This window comes from Odocoileus virginianus, chromosome 30, assembly GCF_023699985.2.
Source record: "Odocoileus virginianus isolate 20LAN1187 ecotype Illinois chromosome 30, Ovbor_1.2, whole genome shotgun sequence".
NCBI classification, from domain to species: Eukaryota; Metazoa; Chordata; class Mammalia; order Artiodactyla; family Cervidae; genus Odocoileus; species Odocoileus virginianus.
This window is the reverse complement of record NC_069703.1, coordinates 29,417,610-29,436,014: the sequence shown is the minus strand read 5'-3', so window position 1 is coordinate 29,436,014 and position 18,405 is coordinate 29,417,610. Positions and strand designations below refer to the sequence as shown.

The 18,405-nt window shown below is 55.3% G+C and overlaps 1 protein-coding gene across 4 annotated transcripts in view; it reads right to left on the bottom strand.

The window, feature by feature from the left end:
• The window catches only part of ACTL8 (actin like 8), a 72,234-nt gene extending 56,781 nt beyond the window's left edge, over nt 1-15,453 (bottom strand). For 3 of the 4 annotated variants that reach the window (XM_020899250.2, XM_020899249.2, XM_070458439.1), the window contains exon 1: nt 15,300-15,453. The gene's annotated coding sequence lies outside the window, so the exon portion shown is untranslated. Of the gene's footprint in view, nt 1-12,406; nt 12,518-15,299 lie in introns of those variants that run through there. The other variant, XM_020899255.2, reaches the window with a different exon arrangement.
• Between the last annotated feature and the right edge of the window lie 2,952 nt (nt 15,454-18,405).

The window sequence follows — 18,405 nt, the reverse complement described above, 5'->3', positions numbered from 1 at the left end:
AGTTTGTGACATCCCACGCGAGGACCCGCACCCCCATTTTACTGGTAGAAACACCAAGACCTACAGAGGAAAAACATTGTGCCTAAAATGCAACAGTAGATTCATGACAAAGCTGGTCTCCCAACATGCACGGCAGGACTCAGCTCAGACCTGTCTGGAAGGAGAGCCAAGATGCTGGGCTAATATCTGTCAGCTATAAACGTGTCTAAGGTAAAAATTAGATTTTTCTGCTGACTCCAACTTTGCCAGCTTCGCTCCATCTCTTTGCAGGGAGCAGGGAAGGAGGAGGGAAAGCTCTGCAGAAAGAGGGAGAATGTCTCCTCAGACCCTCCCCAACCCCCGTCTCCCACCACCCCTGCTGGCCCACGGCCGTGCCCAATGCTGTCTAGCACACGGAGGGAGAAAAGGCTGGGGGGAAAGAATGGGGCCGCAGCCCAGGACAGGCGGCCAGGCAGCCCCCAACTTCACAGCTGGTGACTGCAGCTCAGGTGAGCAGAGAACATCGGCTGGGCCTGGCTCAGATCCCCTCTCTGGTACTTGCTCGCTGTGTGGCCTCGGCGAGCTCACTTAACCTCTCGGAGCCCCGTCTCTCCAGCTGCAGGCAGGAGGGACAGCAGCCCTATTGGGTCATCTTGCCGTGCAGGCTAGACAAAGCCACACAGAGCACTTGGCAGAGTGTCAGGCACACAGGCAAGAGTCGGGTCTGACTCTTCACAACCCCAGGGACTGCAGCCCACCAGACTCCTCTGTCCATGGGATTCTCCAGTCAGGAACACTGGAGTGGGAAGCCACTCCCTTCTCTAGGGGAGCTTCCTGACCCAGGTGTCAAACCTGAGTCTCCTGCATCACAGGTGGTCTCTTCACTGTCTGAGCCCCCAGGTCCCCCATAAACCAGTGTACCTACGAATCCTCAAAACCCGCTCCCACCCCGGCCAGCCAGTCACCCTCCCTCACCTGCTAATCAGTTCCACCCTCCACCTGCAGCTCCGGCCACACTCCCCGCTCCCCACCAGCGTGTGATCACCAGCTGGTCTCCACCTCCACTAAATGCGGCAGTCACATCCCCGCCTCTGAGACTTAACCCAAGTGGTGAGCCTCGCTCAGAACACCTTTCCCCACACTCACCCCTCCAACTCAAGACCACCCAGATTCAGGGTTCCCACAACCTCCCGCAGCCCCTCAACTTCTGTCCACCCTGACCTCTGCTCCTTCATTCGCCTGGAGAAATTTGGTCCTGTTCTCTAATATTCCGTAAGGCGCCACCCACTGCCTTTAGCATCTTGAAGGATGTGGCTCACACATCTTTGAGATCCTCTGAGGGGACATTAGCTTTTATAGTGGCCACATGCCCAGCCGCTCTTCTTCTGACACCAGCACCCCAAATTCCTGTCCAGGACTGATCTTCCATTCCAAAATCCAGCCTTGGTGGGACTACTGATCACAAAGTTCCAAATGCCCCCAAGCCTGGACTGGTCACACACTCAAAGCCCCCTCAGTTAGATCTGTCTCTCCCAGGACATGGATTTCCATCCTGCCTGGTCCTTAAAAGCTGGGGATGCCCACCCTGGTGGTGCAAGTGGTAAAGAACCTGCCTGCCAATGAAGGAGAATTAAGAGATGTGGGTTCAACCCCTAGGTTGGGTAGATCCCCTGGCATAGGAAATGGAAGCCCACTCCCATGTTCTTGCCTGGAGAATCCCATGGACAGAGGAGCCTGGCAGGCTATAGTCCACGGGGTCAAAAGTGTCGGACACAACTGGGCACATACACAGTGCCCATCCTGGTGGGGGTCCCAGAGACTTTGAACAGATCTTGCCAAGAGACCACCTCCCTAGAGTTACCTGAGCTCCTGGCCTTTTAAAGCCAGTCCTTCAGTTCAACCTGATCCCATAAACTTGCTTCTGGTCAATTCCTTTTCTGCTGAAGTTTGCAGAAAAGAGCCCTCCCTGATTCGCTAGAACCCCCGTCACATACATGGCTCCCACATGTTTCCCAGAGCCGACCCACAGACACCTATCAGAGGGGCTCATGGGCACCACTTCCGTGTAGACACAGAGGCCACAACCTTCATGCTTTCGAGAGAAAGCCAGGATTTCAATGGCTTTAGTAACACAGCTTCATTTCCCCATGTCAGCAAACAGAATCTAAACGCACCGAGAAGCCAAGTGGGCGTGGTACCTCTTGCTTGGAGAAAATAAAAGGTAACAACGAGACGTAATTGAGCAGATTACACATAAAGCAGGTATTTCTGCAGGTGTCGAAAGTGAAACTTGAGGACCCAGTAGGACAAACACAGCACGCATGGATCTTCAGTCAGTGTCCAACGAGCACAGGGCTGGGAACGCAGAGACCGAAGGACGAGACCGTCCGGAACAAGAGCAGCTCCGGGGCCCGGGCAGACAGGCAGCCAGCCCGCCTCCCCAGAGCAGAGGGAAGGCCCGACACGAGGCAGGGCCGCTGGGAGCCAGCGCCGGAGGAGGGGGAGAGGAGAGGTGTCTAAGGACAGCGTGCTCAGAACCACCGTGGCCGAGGCAGCCAGGACCTCCCGTCTCCTCCCGACCATGGCAACCACCTCTGCCTGTCTCCTCTGCCGCCGCATCGCCCCCAGCCTTCCCCAGCAGCACACGTCAGGTCGTTCTCCTCTGCCCGAACGCCCCCACCACCACCCAGCACCCCCCACTCTCATCTTTCCGACCTCACCTCCTCCCACCCCCACATGGGTCCCTGAGCAGGACCTCGCACAGCCCGACCACGGGGCCTCTGCACACACTGTTCCCGCTGCAGGAAGCCTCCTCCCCATCACGTCCTCATGGCCCACTGCTGGCTCCCCTCGGGTCTCTAACCCACCCCCACCCCTCTAGCTAGGGTCTCCCTCACCCATCACGGGGCCTCCTTCCTAACTCATCTTTCTCCACGGCTCTCCCACTCTGAGATGGAATTGTCCATCTGCTTATGGTTTGTCTCCCCCAGCTGGAACAGAAGTTCCACGGGGGCAGGAACCTTGTTCCATTCAGGACTGAATCCCTAACACAGAGGGCGATGCTTGGGCCACAGTCAGTACCCATAAACAAGGGCTGAGAGAATGAACGGAGTCCCTGAAGAAAAACCAGAGTCCATCCAGGACGGCTGGCCTTCTGAACCGTTCACATGGCAGGGTGATCCGAGGCCTGGCCCTGGGGACTGCCTGGGTTCCAGCCCCATAGCCCCATCACCCGGGTCAGCACACCGACTCTGGGCTTCAGCTTCTCCTCCGTAAACTGGGGACAGTAACAGCCTCCACCACGGCGGGCTGCGAAGATGAGATGCGTTACTATACAAGGCGAAGCGGATGGTGCCTGATGAGCCATGATTGCCCAAGGTTATGATTTTTGCTTTTATGTGACTGTTCAAACGTCAGCCGGGTGGCAGAATCCTCAGGAGGTCCTCACTAAGGGGGCCGCTGGGAAGAAGGGGTGGTAGACAGCAGGGGAACACCAGATGGGGGACAGGAGACCCCAGCGCAAGCCGGGCGCTGCCGCTGACACGCTGCGCAGCTCAGGAGACACACGACTTCTCCGTCCGACCGTCCGGGCCAAGCGCCCTCTGGGCTCACGGGGCTGCCGCAGGACCCCAAGCTGGACCAGCCTCGTGAACACAACAGGGCAGGGGCAGTGAACCAAAGCACCCACCCCTTAGTCACGGTTCTACGCACACAGCAGCCATGAAGTCAAAAAGCCAGAGTTCAAAGGTGACGACGCTTCCAACTCACGCCATGATCCCCCATCTCCCTTTGGAGATGTCGGCTGTGCTTCCAAAGCCTCAATTACAAGGGCAGGGAGTGTCACGGCTCCTTACATTTCGGTCACAATATCAGCCAAGAGCTGAGGCTTATGCAGGGGAAATTACAGTAATTACCCCTCGGGAGGGCTGGCTGCGTGAACTTCGGCTGATCTAAAACCTGGGGTGAGATTTAACTACCTGGGAGCGGGGGCAGAAACTCACAGGGGAACCTCTGCCTCTCATCAGGGTCCCGGGAAAATGACGCCGATGTCATAATGAACTCACAGCTCCCGTCAGGCCAAGCGACAGGAAAGAAAAGAACCTAGATGTCACATCAGATCAGCGGGCTCTGCCGTCCTCAGAGACCTCACCTTCCAGGGCAGGAGAGACAGGACATTTCTACATGCTACAGACAAAGCGAGGAGGCTGAAGTCTGTGTCAGTGGCCCAGGGCTCAGGACAGATCCCGGAAGCAAAACCGAAGCTGAGCCCTAAAGGAGCAGGAGGAGCCAGCCATGGAGCGAGGTCTGGGCCTCCCCCTCCCCTCCCTGGGCCTCGGTTTCTTAGTCTGTCAAATGGGTATAATTAGCGTGCCTCCCTCCTGGAGAGCACGCCTCCTTCCCGGGGCATGAAGAGTGTACAGACACGAAGGCGTGAGCTCCGGGTCTCGTCCACTGGGTTCAAGGAGAGGCTGTGGTCTGGAGGCCAGGAGGGCGCTGTCCCCTGATGGAGTGTGAGCCCCTCTGTCCCAGACCCAGGTCAATCACCAAGACGTGGCGGTGAAGTGGAGGAGATACAAACCCCGGCCCCGGGACCTGCGCGGGAGGAAGGCCGCCCGGCACAGCTCCCGCCGAGGCCTGGGTCACGGTCCCTCCCACGAGCCTCCGGCTCATCCCACTGGCCTCTGAACTGGGCCCCTACGGCAGCCCTCCCCCACACCAGCGCCCAGCTGCCCGCTGAGACCTGTGTCCTGGCCCCTGAATCGAGGCCTCAGCGTCGGCCTCCGGGGCAGCCTGTGGCACACACAGAGCCCGGGCCCCGCCCCACGGGGGAGCTTCTGCAGGTCTGGGAGACCTGGACGCCAGAGGACCACACGCAGACCTGCCTGCCCATCACCCCCCGAGCCCTGAGTGCCCCGGGCCTGGCACACAGACACTGTGAACCAGACCCTAGCCTCCTTCCTCCCCTCCCAAGGCCCGGAGTGCAGTCACTGCACAAGACGCGAGGGGCGACCGGCTCTGGACCTGCCCCGGAGTTAGAGGAAGGGAAGGGCAGGACAGGCAACCTGGTGCAATTCCTCAGCCTGAGAATGGGAGCCTTGACTCCACGGTGCAGAGAACTCCAGGCTCAGAGGATTTGATCTCAGACAGCTTCTAGTCCAGGCCCTCACACACATGAGCAAAGTCCACTCTGACCCACCTGGACAATGGCCATCGGCCCCCTGCTTGCATACCCGCAGCAAGAGGGTGCTCACCACCTCACGCGAAAGCCCAGCACACAGGCAGACTGCTCCACTGCTAGGAAGTTCTTGGGGGCAAACCACCCCAGGACTCTTGCCTGGAAAATCCCATGGACAGAGGAGCCTGGTAGACTATAGTACACAGGGTCGCAGAGAGTCGGACACGACTAAGTGAGTTCATTATCATCATTCCCGCTTCACAAGCCAATCCTGCCCTTTGACTCCACAGATTGAGGCTGCTCCTCATTTCATCCAACTGCAGGGAAGTCACGGGAGATCTGCTAGGGTTGGAAGGTCAGCTGAGGGTGGCAGGCTCAGCGGGGGCAACCGGGGTCCAAGCCCCGGACCACCACTCAACAGAGGTATGACCCTGGGCAAGTGACCCCTCCAAGTTTCAGCTTTCTGGTAAAATGGGGGAAATAACAGTGTGCCCATTATTACATAAGGCTGTTGTGTGTGGGGGGGGGGGGAAGCGTGTGCACACACTCAGTTGCTCAGTCGTGTCTGACTCTGTGACCCCATGGACTGTAGCCCACCAGGCTCCTCTGTCCACGAGATTTTTCAGGCAAGAATACTGGAATGGGTTGCCATTTCCTCCTCCAGGATGTCTTCCTGACCCAGGGATCAAACTGCTGTCTCCCACGTCTCCTGCCCGTCAATCGGATTCTTTACACTGAGCCACACGAGGTTACCAGGAGCCTAGCTCAGCAGCATCCCAGGAATTCTGCAGTGACGTGGGAGGGACTGGAGGCAGGCCGATCACAGGGCCTTGAGAGCCGGGCCAATGGGCTGATCTGTCCCCAGCACAGCCCTGAAGGCCTCCGTCTATTTCACTCATGGAGAGGGGAGTGGCCGGGCAAGTCACAAATAGACGACCGTGCCCTAGACGGGACCAGGGCCTGGCAGTCCCGGTGCCCGCCGTTCATGGCACCCAGCAGACTCGGACATTCTGTGCCCACCCAGCCCCCAGCGCCTGCACAGGAGCCTGGGATCTAGCACAGCTCAGGCTGCGGGCAGGGGCTCAGGAGAGGCACAGAAGCGAGGCCTTCTCCGCAGGAGGCTAAGTGGGAGCCAGCCCAGACACACTGCGGTCCTATTAACACACGGGTTTCTGCATGAACTCCCACAGGGAGCCAAGCGGGCAGAGTCGGAGGAATGAGGGCCTGGAGACAAGCAGAGTTTTTTTAAAGAAATATTCAGCCATTAAAACCCCGGCTCTGGCTCTCAGGCGAGGCCTGGGCTGCATACTAAGCGGGGCTGGTGGACCATCAGCTGCGCCTGGGTGGGGCGAGGAGGCGGCGGCTGGAAGGAACCGGGGCATCGGAAGGAGGGTCGCCGAGGGGCGCCCCCGGAGGCTGCGCCACTGCGGTCACAGGCTGCCCCGGCCAAGGGCACCCAGTCTCAAACAGGCCTGCCTGTGGGAATCTGTAATGTCTTGCCCACACCCATCAGAGCAGCAGGAACAAACACGCAAAGCGGAAGAAAATTCCCAAATTTTAGGCTAACTTCATATGAGTTGCCCAGCCTTGCCCCAGATACTCATTCAGTAATCCTCATTACTGAGGGCTATCGACAGGCCCGGGAATATTGACATTTGGGGCCAGGTAAGTCTCTGTCGTGGGGGAAGGGCATACTGTGCCGTGTGACAGACTTATTCGCATCCCTGGCCTCTACCCAGAAGGTGTCAGTAGCACCCCTGCCCCCAAGTTCTGACAACCAAAGACCCCTTAAGGGCAAAAAAAGCCCCCAAAACACAGTGAAGAAGACTGGGCTGGAGAGAGAAAAGCCACAACACAACAAGCCTGACCCCGCTGTCCCCGCTTCAAACCGCCCCTGGCTCCCATCGCCCTCGGCAGGGGCCCAAGCTCCGTGTCTTGACATTCAAGGCTCCACCCCATCAACGCTCACCATCCCCTGCCCCACGCCTGACCCTCCAGCAGAACACAGCACGGGTCGCCCCAGCCCAGAAGCCTTCCTGGTTCCTGGCCTGTCGTTCTTCCAATCCTCTCGTCTGCCTGCCTTCTGCCAGTTCATGTTTAGAGTCCACTCAGATGCAGCCTCCTCCAGGAAGCCTTCCCTGCTACTCCTCACCCAGGGGAAGCTGCACACGTGTCGCGCTCCATGGTCTCTAACCCCAACTAAGGATGCTGTAGGCAGGACCATGGTGCAGTCACCTGCTTGCCCAGGCCAGCCTTCACCCTCAGGGAACTTGCAACAGAATGAGTGGCTCAGATGGCAAAGAATCTGCCTGCAGTGCAGGAGACCCAGGGTCAATCCCTGGGTCTGAAGATCCCCTGAAGAAGGAAATGGCCACCCATTCCAGGATTCTTGCCTGGAGAATCCCATGGACAGAGGAGCCTGGCAGGCTGCAGTCCATGGGGTCGCAAAGAGTCAGACACGACTGAGTGACTAATACTTTCTCTGCGTCCTACTGAAAGGGGCCTCACTCTTTCCTTTGGTCAAGAAGGGAAATCCACGGCAACTTCCTGCCAGTGTGGGAGACTGACAAGGGAGATCTGATCCCTGATCCAGAAAGACCCCGCGGCCCGCAGAGCAGCTAGGCCCGTGACCCCCTACTGCTGAGCCTGAGCCCTGGCGCCCGTGCTCTGCCAGAGAAAGCACTGCAGGGAGCAGGCCGGGCACCGCAGCTGCAGAGCGGCCCCTGCTCGCCACCGCCGGAGAAAAGCCTGCGCAGCGACGAGGACCCAGCACGGCCAAAAGTAAAAAACAATTTTCAAAAAAGAAGAGGGGAAATCCAGAGCTGGGGAGGACACCGATAAACGCGATGAGCACCAGACTCTGAGGGAAAGACAGAGGGGCCCCACACCAAAGCCGGCCACCTGAGTGAGGGGCCAGCCAGAGGCCGTGAGCACATCGAGGGCCCTGGTAACCCGGCAAGCCCTGCCGCCGGCTTCCGGAGCCTCAGCTGGCTCCACGCCTCGTGGCTCTGTTTCCATCCTTTGCTACCGGATCCGGAACACATCGCCAAAAATCACTGTCATCGTGATAGACAGTGCGAGAGAAGTCACTGTCTCATTAACCCTGCTGACGGCGATGGGAGCTTATGCTCCCACTTAGCAGACAGAAGCTACGGCCCAGACTCTCTGGGCCATCCGCTGGTAAAGCACAGAGCTCTGCCTCAAACTCGGGTTTCCTGACGGCGGACGCCCTCCACCCACTACACCTCTCAGCTGGAAGCCCCCAGTCCCCTGTTCTTTGGGGCAGGGGGTGGCGGGCAGAAGGGAAAACAGAGGAGTAAGATGAAGGAACACTTTGCTCTAAGCCTTCCAGTGCCCAAGGCCGGGGCATGAGCCCAGAAACCCCGGAGAAGGCCTCCAGCTAATGAGAAATTGGGATGAAAAGATGAAATCAGACCCTTAGAAAAGCCACTCCAAGCCTTAGGGGGATTCTCTGTGCCGTCCAAACCATCCTTTCCAGATGTGACTCACCAGACTCTCCTTCCAGGCGAGAGGTCCCACACTGTCGTCGTCCCAGGGAAGGGAGGTGGGGAGGGGACCCGGAGGGGCTCGGAGTGGCCAGGCTCCAGGCGGGGGCTCCCACCGCCAAGCCCGTCCTTCCCCAGGTTGAGATGGGAGAACCATGGGGACAAGAACATGCAGTGTGACTGAGGGAACGCGGAGGGCCCCCCGCCCCACCCCTCATCCACGCCAACCACTTCTGGTGGTCTCAGCGCTGCTATAACCTGCAATCCTTCCACGCCTGGGTTGGCTTGTTCACTGCCCGTCTCCCCACCCACCAGGGGCACCAGATGGGCTGGCTTCTCCTGCCTGTTACAGCATCGGGCGTCAGCGGGCACATTCAGTAGGTAAACACTGTATGTCAGAGAGACAGGAAGGCCGAGCTCCCAGGCCTGAAACCAACTCTCTCCACCGCAGCCCCAGCCCCTAGGCCTGTCTCATCCTTTGTAAAAGGCGTGATGATGGCTGTGTCGCTATATGAACGTCAGAAGGAGTAGGAGTTGGGGGGAGGGGGAATGGAAGGGGACTAGGTGGGGCACAGACGAGGGGCACAGGCGTGTGCCAAGGGCCAAGCCAGGGCCACCACAGGCGTTGCACTGACAAAGCGCCCCCCCCCCCCACTATTTCAGACACCCTGAGACCCCTCTGGGGATGAAGTCATCAGCACAATGGAAGTTCATGCCAAGACCCAAAGCCCACTGTTATTCAAAGCTCACAGGCACCAATGCCTTTCCCTGGCGCCTACTCCATCACAGGGTCTTTCATCCCCTAGTGGAGTATCAGGGAAAGTTCTAGATCCTCACTCCAGCCCCAAAGCCTCCCCTCCCCAGAGACGTCCTCGCGTGCTCAGACGGGGAAACAGGGAGCTGGAGACCTGCTCCTGCCAGCAGCTTCTCCCCCGCACACTCAGAAGGAGCCCAGAAGGCAGGCTGACCTTCCCCGCCCCAGAGATGGGAGACCGAGCCCCGGGGCCACGCAGCAGATCACGGAGCTGCTGCTGAGCCGGAAGCCCCACGTGGTGGATTCCCCCCTCCACAGCCGCCAGCGGCCCAAAGGAACAAGCTGCAGGAACACCCAGTCTGGGGTGGGGGGGGAGGCGGTACCCAGGGAGAAGGCGTCCCTGAGGACAGGCCCCACCACAGGGCTCGGCTCTGCACATCAGCATCGGCCCCTCCATCCCCAACGGACTCCAGACACTCCAACTAAGAGGTCCCCCTCAAAGTGCCCGGCAGGGAAGGGGGCCCAGCGCCAGAGTTACCTGTCCGGAGGGGAGCCAGGGCCAGCAAGGGCGGAGTCGACGGCTCCTGGCCGCAGGTGTCAGCTATTTGACAACCAGCTCTAAGGAAAGAAAGCGCGGCCAGCTATAGGCCCAGGCGTGTGCCCCCGATTTTAAAAGGCCCTAGAGCGAGGGGCAGGCGAGTTTGTACTTGACTGGAAGGTGGGCAGGGAAGGCCAGGGAGGAACGGAGAGTGACCACGGAGAGACCTCTGGCCTAGCAGGCCGGAGACTGTGTGTCTTCAGGTCGCAGGCCCAAGCTCTGCCTTTGGGGGTCTGGACCCTGGGAACCACCCTCTCTGGGTCAGGTAATTTATCTCCACCCTTAGTGCTGTTTGAATCCTTTTCAGCAAGACCCCCATCTCGCCAGCTCACCCCAGCCAGCAGGAACTCGAGTTTGCCCCCAAAGCACAGTCTTGCTCTCAGTCTCTCAGGCAGGACGAAGGAAGAGGGCTGGACTTCAGGAGCCCCTGGCATCCCAGTGACTTCAGAGGAGTCCCTCGGCCACCTCGAACCTCCCCATCCAAGACGAAAGATGTCACCTCCAACCCCAGACACAGAGGGGATAAGATGAGCCAGGCACCAGAGCAGAGCCGTATATTATAAGAGAACGAGGCTGGGCCCACATTCTCAAACACCTTTCCTCTCGGTGTTCCTCTGGGATGGACACTTCGTAATTAATTGTCCCATTTCAGAGATGAAGCTATGGAAGCCCAGGGGTGTTATACACAGCTGGTCACACGGAGTCTATTACAGCGGGACCCTGGCCCAGAAAGACTGCTGCCTCTGACCAGGAGCCTGCCTCAGGCCCCAGAGGAAGACGGAGGGTAGCAGAGAAAGCAGAAATGTGCATTCATTAAGCGCCTGCAGCGTGCATCCAGGATCATGCTGAAATGCCACGACCCCCCCAAGGTTCGAATGCAGAAGGCCCTCTTCTTCCTCCCTCTGCAGTGAAGGAGGCCCGCATAGCCCAGCCCCCTGGCCTGGCCCACCACCGGGATCTGGATCACTGTGATAAGAACATCTGCAACCTTGTTTAAAAGTCACTACCGCACAATTAGAGGCACTTACCCCCTTAGAGCCATCCTTCTCCTCCGATCGGTTTTATAGCCAGTAATAACTCTTGTAAATTCCTCAACAGATGGAAATTTTATTTGACTAATCATGGCCGTTTGACTTGCTGGGGTGCGGAGGCTCGGGGCTCAGGCTGGCAGGGTGCCAGCTAAGGTGGTTGTCAAGGGGCTGGGCAAAGAGCCCAGAACCCAAGGCCACCGTGTGGGTCCACTCCCCAGAGGGAAGCCACAAGAAGGTGTCGAAAAGTGCCAGGCACTGATCAGCAGTGGGCAGCGGAGCTCTGCCTTTTCTAGGCCCAGAGGTGCCTCCGGGCAGGGTGCTGAGACCCTTGTCTGCCCCTCGAGGCTCCATCTCTGGACACATGGGAGCTCGTGCCAGGGAGAAACCGGAAAACCCCAGCTTAAACACCCAACAAAACCAGCATTGTGGCTACAATGCCCCAGGCACAACTACCCCATGCCAGCCCCATGCCAAAGGCCCCATGGGCATCATCCCACTCAGTCCTGCCAACAATTCTGTAGATGCATGAGAACATTCCCATTTCACAGATTTACAAATAGAAGACAGAGCACATGCCAGAGCCCCTAAGCTGAGCTGCGAACTTCATCTCAGGGAATTGAAGGGTGGTGCCCCCACAACCCACACAGGGGCAAGCAATCCTTCTAGACCCACAACGAATCCCATCACTGCTACAAAAAAAAAAAAAAAACACCATAAAACTCCCAGTAATTCCTCAGCACCCTCCAAAGTTAAAGTCCATTAGCCTGGCCTTCACAATGGAACTGATTCAAGGTATCTATACAAGCAATATGAAAACGTATCACAGAGAAAATCTTGTCCATTTGACAATATGTATGGCAAATTACTCATAAGAGCCCTAAATTGGAAGTATCAACATGAAAATGGATAAACAAACTTATGATCTATACGTACAACGTATATCGCTTTCCAACCAGGAGGGAAAAAGCACACCGCATCTAAACAGAGCAAGTTCCATATAAAGAATTATCAACTGTAACAGCAGGCTGCATTAACAAGGCCTGGCTAGAAAGAAGAAAAGAGAACTTTACAGAGAACAGTACCAAGGAAACCCCCGCCCACGGGCTAACACAGAGACCCCGAAGAACAGCCTCCACCACCACCGCCGGAACCGAACAAAGCCCCCTGGAGCACCCCCTCGCCCAGGACAAGTGCGTGCCCCAAGAGGAGCTCCCCAAGACGGCAGGAGAACCCCCATGGAAGAATGCCCAACACTCGCCCCGGCGCGGGCACCCAGACCTCACTGCGGGGCACGCCTGCGGCTCGGGCGGAAAGCACCGCACGCCCGTGGAACTTGCTGGAAATCCAGCCTGGAGGACTCACCGGAAGTCCGCCCTGAGGAACACCACACGGGCTGCTCACACCAGGCGTCTCACCAGAGTCTCCGCACTACAAAACCGCCCTTAAAGAGATGGGGGGGTGCCGGCTGCTCCACGGCGGCTGCCGGCTGCTCCACGGCGGCTGCAGGGACCCGGCGCGGAACCGCTGCGCACGCGCACTGGACACACTGCACGTGCTCAGGGGCCCGCGCCTGCGTGCGCCAGAGCCAGGGGGCGGGGCAGGGCGAGCGGCTCTCTGGTGCCCCCTACAGGCTGAGGCTGAGCTTGCCGTGTGGCCGGGGGTGGAAGGGGGCGAATTTAAAGGGCCCAGCTTCACTTTCAGTCCGCAGCCAAGAAGGGTGAGTTTATCCAGCATACCCATCTCTCTGATGAGTCGGCCTCCACGTGAGCCCTTCTCACGTGGAACCGAACTCCTGTATCACAACACAACTCTGTATCTCCACCTAAGAAGACACAGCTATCCTTACAAGCAAAGTTCTCACTCTCTCCATAGAATGAAACCAACAGCCCCACAGTCCTAAGACTGCATTATGCGTCACATTCAGTCACAGTTCCACGGAATATTGTTGCCTAAAGACTATACTTTAAAGCTAGCTTCCAAAAACTTGCATGTGAAATATAACTGGATAGGCAAGAAAACAAAACAGTTGCAAAGTGCGCTTATTCCATGTATTCATTCAGAAACTGCATAAATAACCTCAGGGTGCGTCCATGGACCAAACAGGTCCACTGTGAGTCAGATGGGAGCCAAGACTCTTTCTTTTACCCATCATAAGCCCCCACTTTGTTGTATGGGCCACAGTGGCCCTGCAGGTCCCTGGGAATTAGTGTGAATTCAGAGCCTGTGCCTAGTAATTTAAGAACCACGTGGGCATTTCCTGTGCCCCAGTGCACAGCCACTCTGATAAATGGCTGCCAGTCCCTGTGGGGCAGATTTGGAGGAATATTTACAGCAAGTACTTGTGGCAATGATGCAGGCTCCTTCTTCCACAGGACCTGGCCTCCAGAGGGCTTCTGGGTCTGTGTATCAACTTGGATCTGGGAACTGCAGGTTTCATGTAATACATCCAGCCCAACATTCCTGTCTCCCCAAGCCCTTGAATTCCCTCTTCCACATCACAACCCCATTAACTGTACTACTGAGTCCAGACTTCAGTGAGTCAACCAAGCAAACCGTCAGAGCCACCGTCTGCTGCACATGCTAATAATCAAACCCAGAATCTCTAGTCAGGGCATCCACAGCAATGGATTCAGCCCAATCCACTGTGATATCCTGCCCCCTTGGGTCAAAACCTCTTATAATAAACTCCCACACACATTTCCCATGTTTCTGCTGATATATATTAGCAAAGTGCAGCAATTCTTTCGTATTTTCCTTCATTGGTCCTATTGAGTCCCAGTCACCAAGGAATGGACTGAGATTTGACCCTTAAAGTCTAGTGACAAGAGAGGCTGGTTATGGTGAATCTTAAGGGAAACAGGCATCTCCTTTCAAAGTACCTGCCCCTGCTGAGGTTATCACCCGGTTTTTAAGCAGAGGAAGAACAGCCTCCTCAGACACTGGAAAGAAAACTGCCACAACCCACATGGGGTGCTCACAGCCACTTGGGAGTCTGAGACCATCAGCTTCACCTGGGTCCCACAGACGTCCCCACCCCCACGTTTCAGGACCCCCTTCTTTCCCAGTTAATGCCCTAATTTCCACATGAGCAATTTGTCAAGACATGAATTCAACTGTGGTTATAATTCAGCAACCAGCACAATTAAATTTTTTATTTGATTTTCAGCAATATCAGCCCTGGGGCTGCAAGAAATAAGAGCTTCTGTAAGGGGCTGTCATGGAGCTCTCTGGTTCTCACACCAGATGAGAAGACAGTTAATGGACCTGAGTTTGTTTTTTTTCTCTGTGTAAGTACTCAAGAGCCCTTCAAAGAATCCACCCCACCCCACAGTCCTTATAGCCATCATTACTGCCCTAACAGTCAAGGGCAGTACCACTCAGGCTCCCAAGTATGTGCCTGAGTGGCGCTTTATCTCTATCTACCACGCGTCGTATCTCCATTAATTGTATGGCCACTACACGCCTTGGGTTACCCGCATTCCATTTCCTATTAGCAAGGGCTCATGCTCAAGCCCAAAGACACGAGGAAACTAATCCATAAATCTCATATTTACAGGTCAATCTCCTGTTATCTCTCCTGAAACCAATTCTATGTTGGTTTGGGTCCAACTGAGAAAAAGAAATCACACGGTAATTTTAACAGGGAACGTTTGAAATGAAGAATTATTAAATTGTAACAGGGGGCTGAGCCAACAAACCCCGGCTAATAGAGAGAACCACAGCGAATGTGAGAACAGCAGCTATAGTAAGCAGCGGCACAACCCACAGCGCTGCGATGGAGCCTCCGAGTGTCCACCACCGAACCCCAGGGCTAACACAGCCCCCAGGGGAGAGCCTCTCGGGGCTTCGGTGAAAGTCCAGAGAGAGTCCCAGGACTGAGGTACATCCCTAAAGAAAGGCCGACACAGAGCTCTGGGGGAGCAGCCTGACCCCGGGGCTAATACGGAGCTGAGAGCCCCCAAACAAACCTCCCACCAGGCGGAGACAGACCCTCAACGGCGAGAGAGCCCCGGCTCAGAGGAGACCTCCCACCCGGAGCTGAGACAGAGCCCCCAAGTCAGAGCCGCCTCCGAAAGCCGAAGTAAAACCCCCAGGAGAAGCCCCTGGGCTGAAGCGGAGCCCCAGAGCAGTGCCCACACACACCCCGGCGCAGGCATCCAGGCCTCACCAACAGGCACGCCTGCGGCTCTGGCGGAAAGCTGATCCGCGCCGCACACCCGCGGAACTTGCTAGAAATCCAGCCTGGGGGACTCACCGGAAGTCTGCCCTGAGGAATGGAACACGGGCTGCTCACAGGAGGCGTCTCACCAGTCACCACACGACCAAACCTCCCTTAAGGGGTGCAGGATGCCGGCTGCTACACCGCGGCCGCAGAGACCTGGTGGGAGACGCCGCGCACGCGCACGGGAGCCGCGCACGCGCACGGGAGACGCTGCACGGGAGCCGCGCACGCGCACGGGAGACGCTGCACGTGCTCAGAGGCCCTTGCGCGCGCGAAGCCAGGGGGCGGGGCGAGCCAGGGACAGTGCGCCTCTCCAGCGCCCACTACCGGCTGAGGTTGAGCTTGCTGTTTGACCGGGGGGAAATTTAAAGGGCCCAGCTTCACTTTCAGTCTGTAGGCAAGAAGGGTGACTTTAGAACTACAGGGCAATCGTGAATAGCCAGCAAGCTGTTAAATATCACCCAGCAATGAAAAAGACGGAGCTACTAACACAGGGATTAATCTTCTAGGTATTATTGTGGGGTGAAGGGAGCCAGATAGAAAACGGAACATCCTGTATGCTCCTGTTTATTCAAGTTCCAATACGGGAATCTTGAGAGTCCCTTGGACTGCAAGGAGATCCAACCAGTCCATCCTAGAGGAGATCAGTCCTGGGTGTTCATTGGAAGGACTGATGCTGAAGCTGAAACTCCAATACTTTGGCCACCTGATGTGAAGAGCTGACTCATCTGAAAAGACCCTGATGCTGGGAGGGATTGGGGGCAGGAGGAGAAGGGGACGACAGAGGATGAGATGGTTGGATGGCATCACCGACTGGATGGACATGAGCTTGAGTAAACTCTGGGAGTTGGTGATGGACAGGCAGGCCTGGCGTGCTGCGATTCATGGGGTCGCAAAGAGTAGGACACAATTGAGCAACTGAACTGAACTGAATCTACAATGACAGAAATTTTAAAAACAGGGTAGAGAGAGACATTTTACTGAAAAGGGATACAATGGAACTTTCTAGGGTAGTGAAAATATTCTCTAGTGTGATCGGGGCAGTGGTAACACATCCATTCACATTTGTGAAAAACCTTCAAATGGAATGGTCAATATCTATGCATTTAACTTAAGATAAATTATAACTCAAATTTTAAAAATTAGTTCCCCCAATTTTTGGCTTCAAATTCAGTCACTGTATACTAAACAACTGTGTTTGCGTAAATAAATGTGTGTTCCAGTATTCTTGCCTGGAGAATCCCAGGAACAGAGGAACCTGGTGGGCTGCCGTCTATGGGGTTGCACAGAGTTGGACACAACTGAAGTGACTTAGCAGCAGCAGCAGCATGGATCATACACTCTTTTTTTCTATTCTCATATCTAATTTGACAATCCCCCCAAATCATTAAGCTACTGGTCTGCTTTTCTGGGCTCCCATATCCCTTAGCTCTTAGTTCAGTCATACTTTTGTTATACCGATGTTTCCTGCAGAAGGGCAAAATGTACTGTCAGAATGACCAGCATGTTGTGAGTGCTCCATGCTTCACTCTGTTTTCAATAGATGTCTCACAACCTATGCAGTAGTTACTTCTAGCAGCCCCATTTTACAGATGGGGAAAATGAGATACAGTTTGTCTGCCCTCTTAACCACTTTGTCTTGAGTCAGACTGTTGGAAGTTCATATCCCAGGCCCCCACTTGCTAACTGTGAGTCGTAGGCAAGACAACTGATTCAGTTCAGTCACTCAGTCATGTCCAACCCTTTGCGACCCCACGAACCAAAGCACACCAGGCCTCCCGTCCATCACCAACTCCCAGAGTCTACCCAAACCCATATCCATTGAGTCAGTGATGCCATCCAACCATCTCATCCTCTGTCGTCCCCTTCTCCTCCTGCCCTCAATCTACCCAGCATCAGGGGCTTTCCAAATGAGTCAGCTCTTCGCATCAGGTGGTCAAAGTATTGGAGTTTCAGCTTCAACATCAGTCCTTCCAATGAACACCCAGGACTGATCTCCTTTAGGATGGACTGGTTGGATCTCCTTGCAGCCCAAGGGACTCTCAAGAGTCTTCTCCAACACCACAGTTCAAAAGCATCAATTCTTTGGTGCTCAGCTTTCTTTATAGTCCAACTCTCACATCCATACATAACCACTGGAAAAACCATAGCCTTGACTAGATGGACCTTTGTTGGCAAAGTAATGTCTCTGCTTTTTAATATGCTGTCTACTGATTACTCTGAGCCTTATTCTTCTCATTTCTGAAACGCAGGTGATATTTGCCCCTTGGGTTGTCATAAGGTACAAGTGGTTTATCCACATAAACTATTTAGCACAGTGTCCCTTTGTGGACAAATGTTCACCATGAATAAACAATTCATTTCATCGATTCTAAGACCCACATGTTTTCACATATTTAAAAACAGATTGTGTCTTGCAATCCATGGCATCTCACAATCTCCTTGGACAATGGCTGTGGTGACACAGTTGTCACAGCCCGTGCAGGAGGAAACCTGATCAAAACTATTCATATTGCTGTCACTTCCATGTCTACGTAAGTATCAAATAGCTCTTTCTATAAGAAAAAAAAAAATACAGTGAGCTGAGAAAGCATCATGTCATACTTCAGTTGGCAGCCACTTTTCTTTCTTGGTGGTACATAAATTAATGGTGTGTCTTACAGTTGATGGTTTCTTAGATTTGATGAAATGCAGTGCAGTATTATCATCAAAGGCCTGTCTGTCTTCCCCCAGAAGATGATTAGATTATTGTTCCTTCTTCTTCCTGCTTCCCTATTAGAAAGTTAGACATCTGTGCCTTTGCCCTGTGACTTTGCAGTGCCTCCCACTAAGTAAAAAAGGAAAATTTCCCCGCCCTATCAGTGCAGAGTTTGGCCGTGTAACTTGCCCTAGAATTTGAGCAGCAGGACAGTGCACCAATTTCAGCATGAAGCCTTAGAGGATATTGTATATTTCTGCCCAATCATGGAAGCAGAATTAAGTAGCCACTGTTAGAAGGAGATGGAGACAAGGGAAGCATACTGGACCCACCCTGCAGCCTGAAGCAGAGCCCCTCCGGCTGACCCAACCACTGCGAGCAAGAGCAAGAATCGCTTAGAGTTATAAGCCACTGAGATTGGGGGGGACTATTTGTTACGCA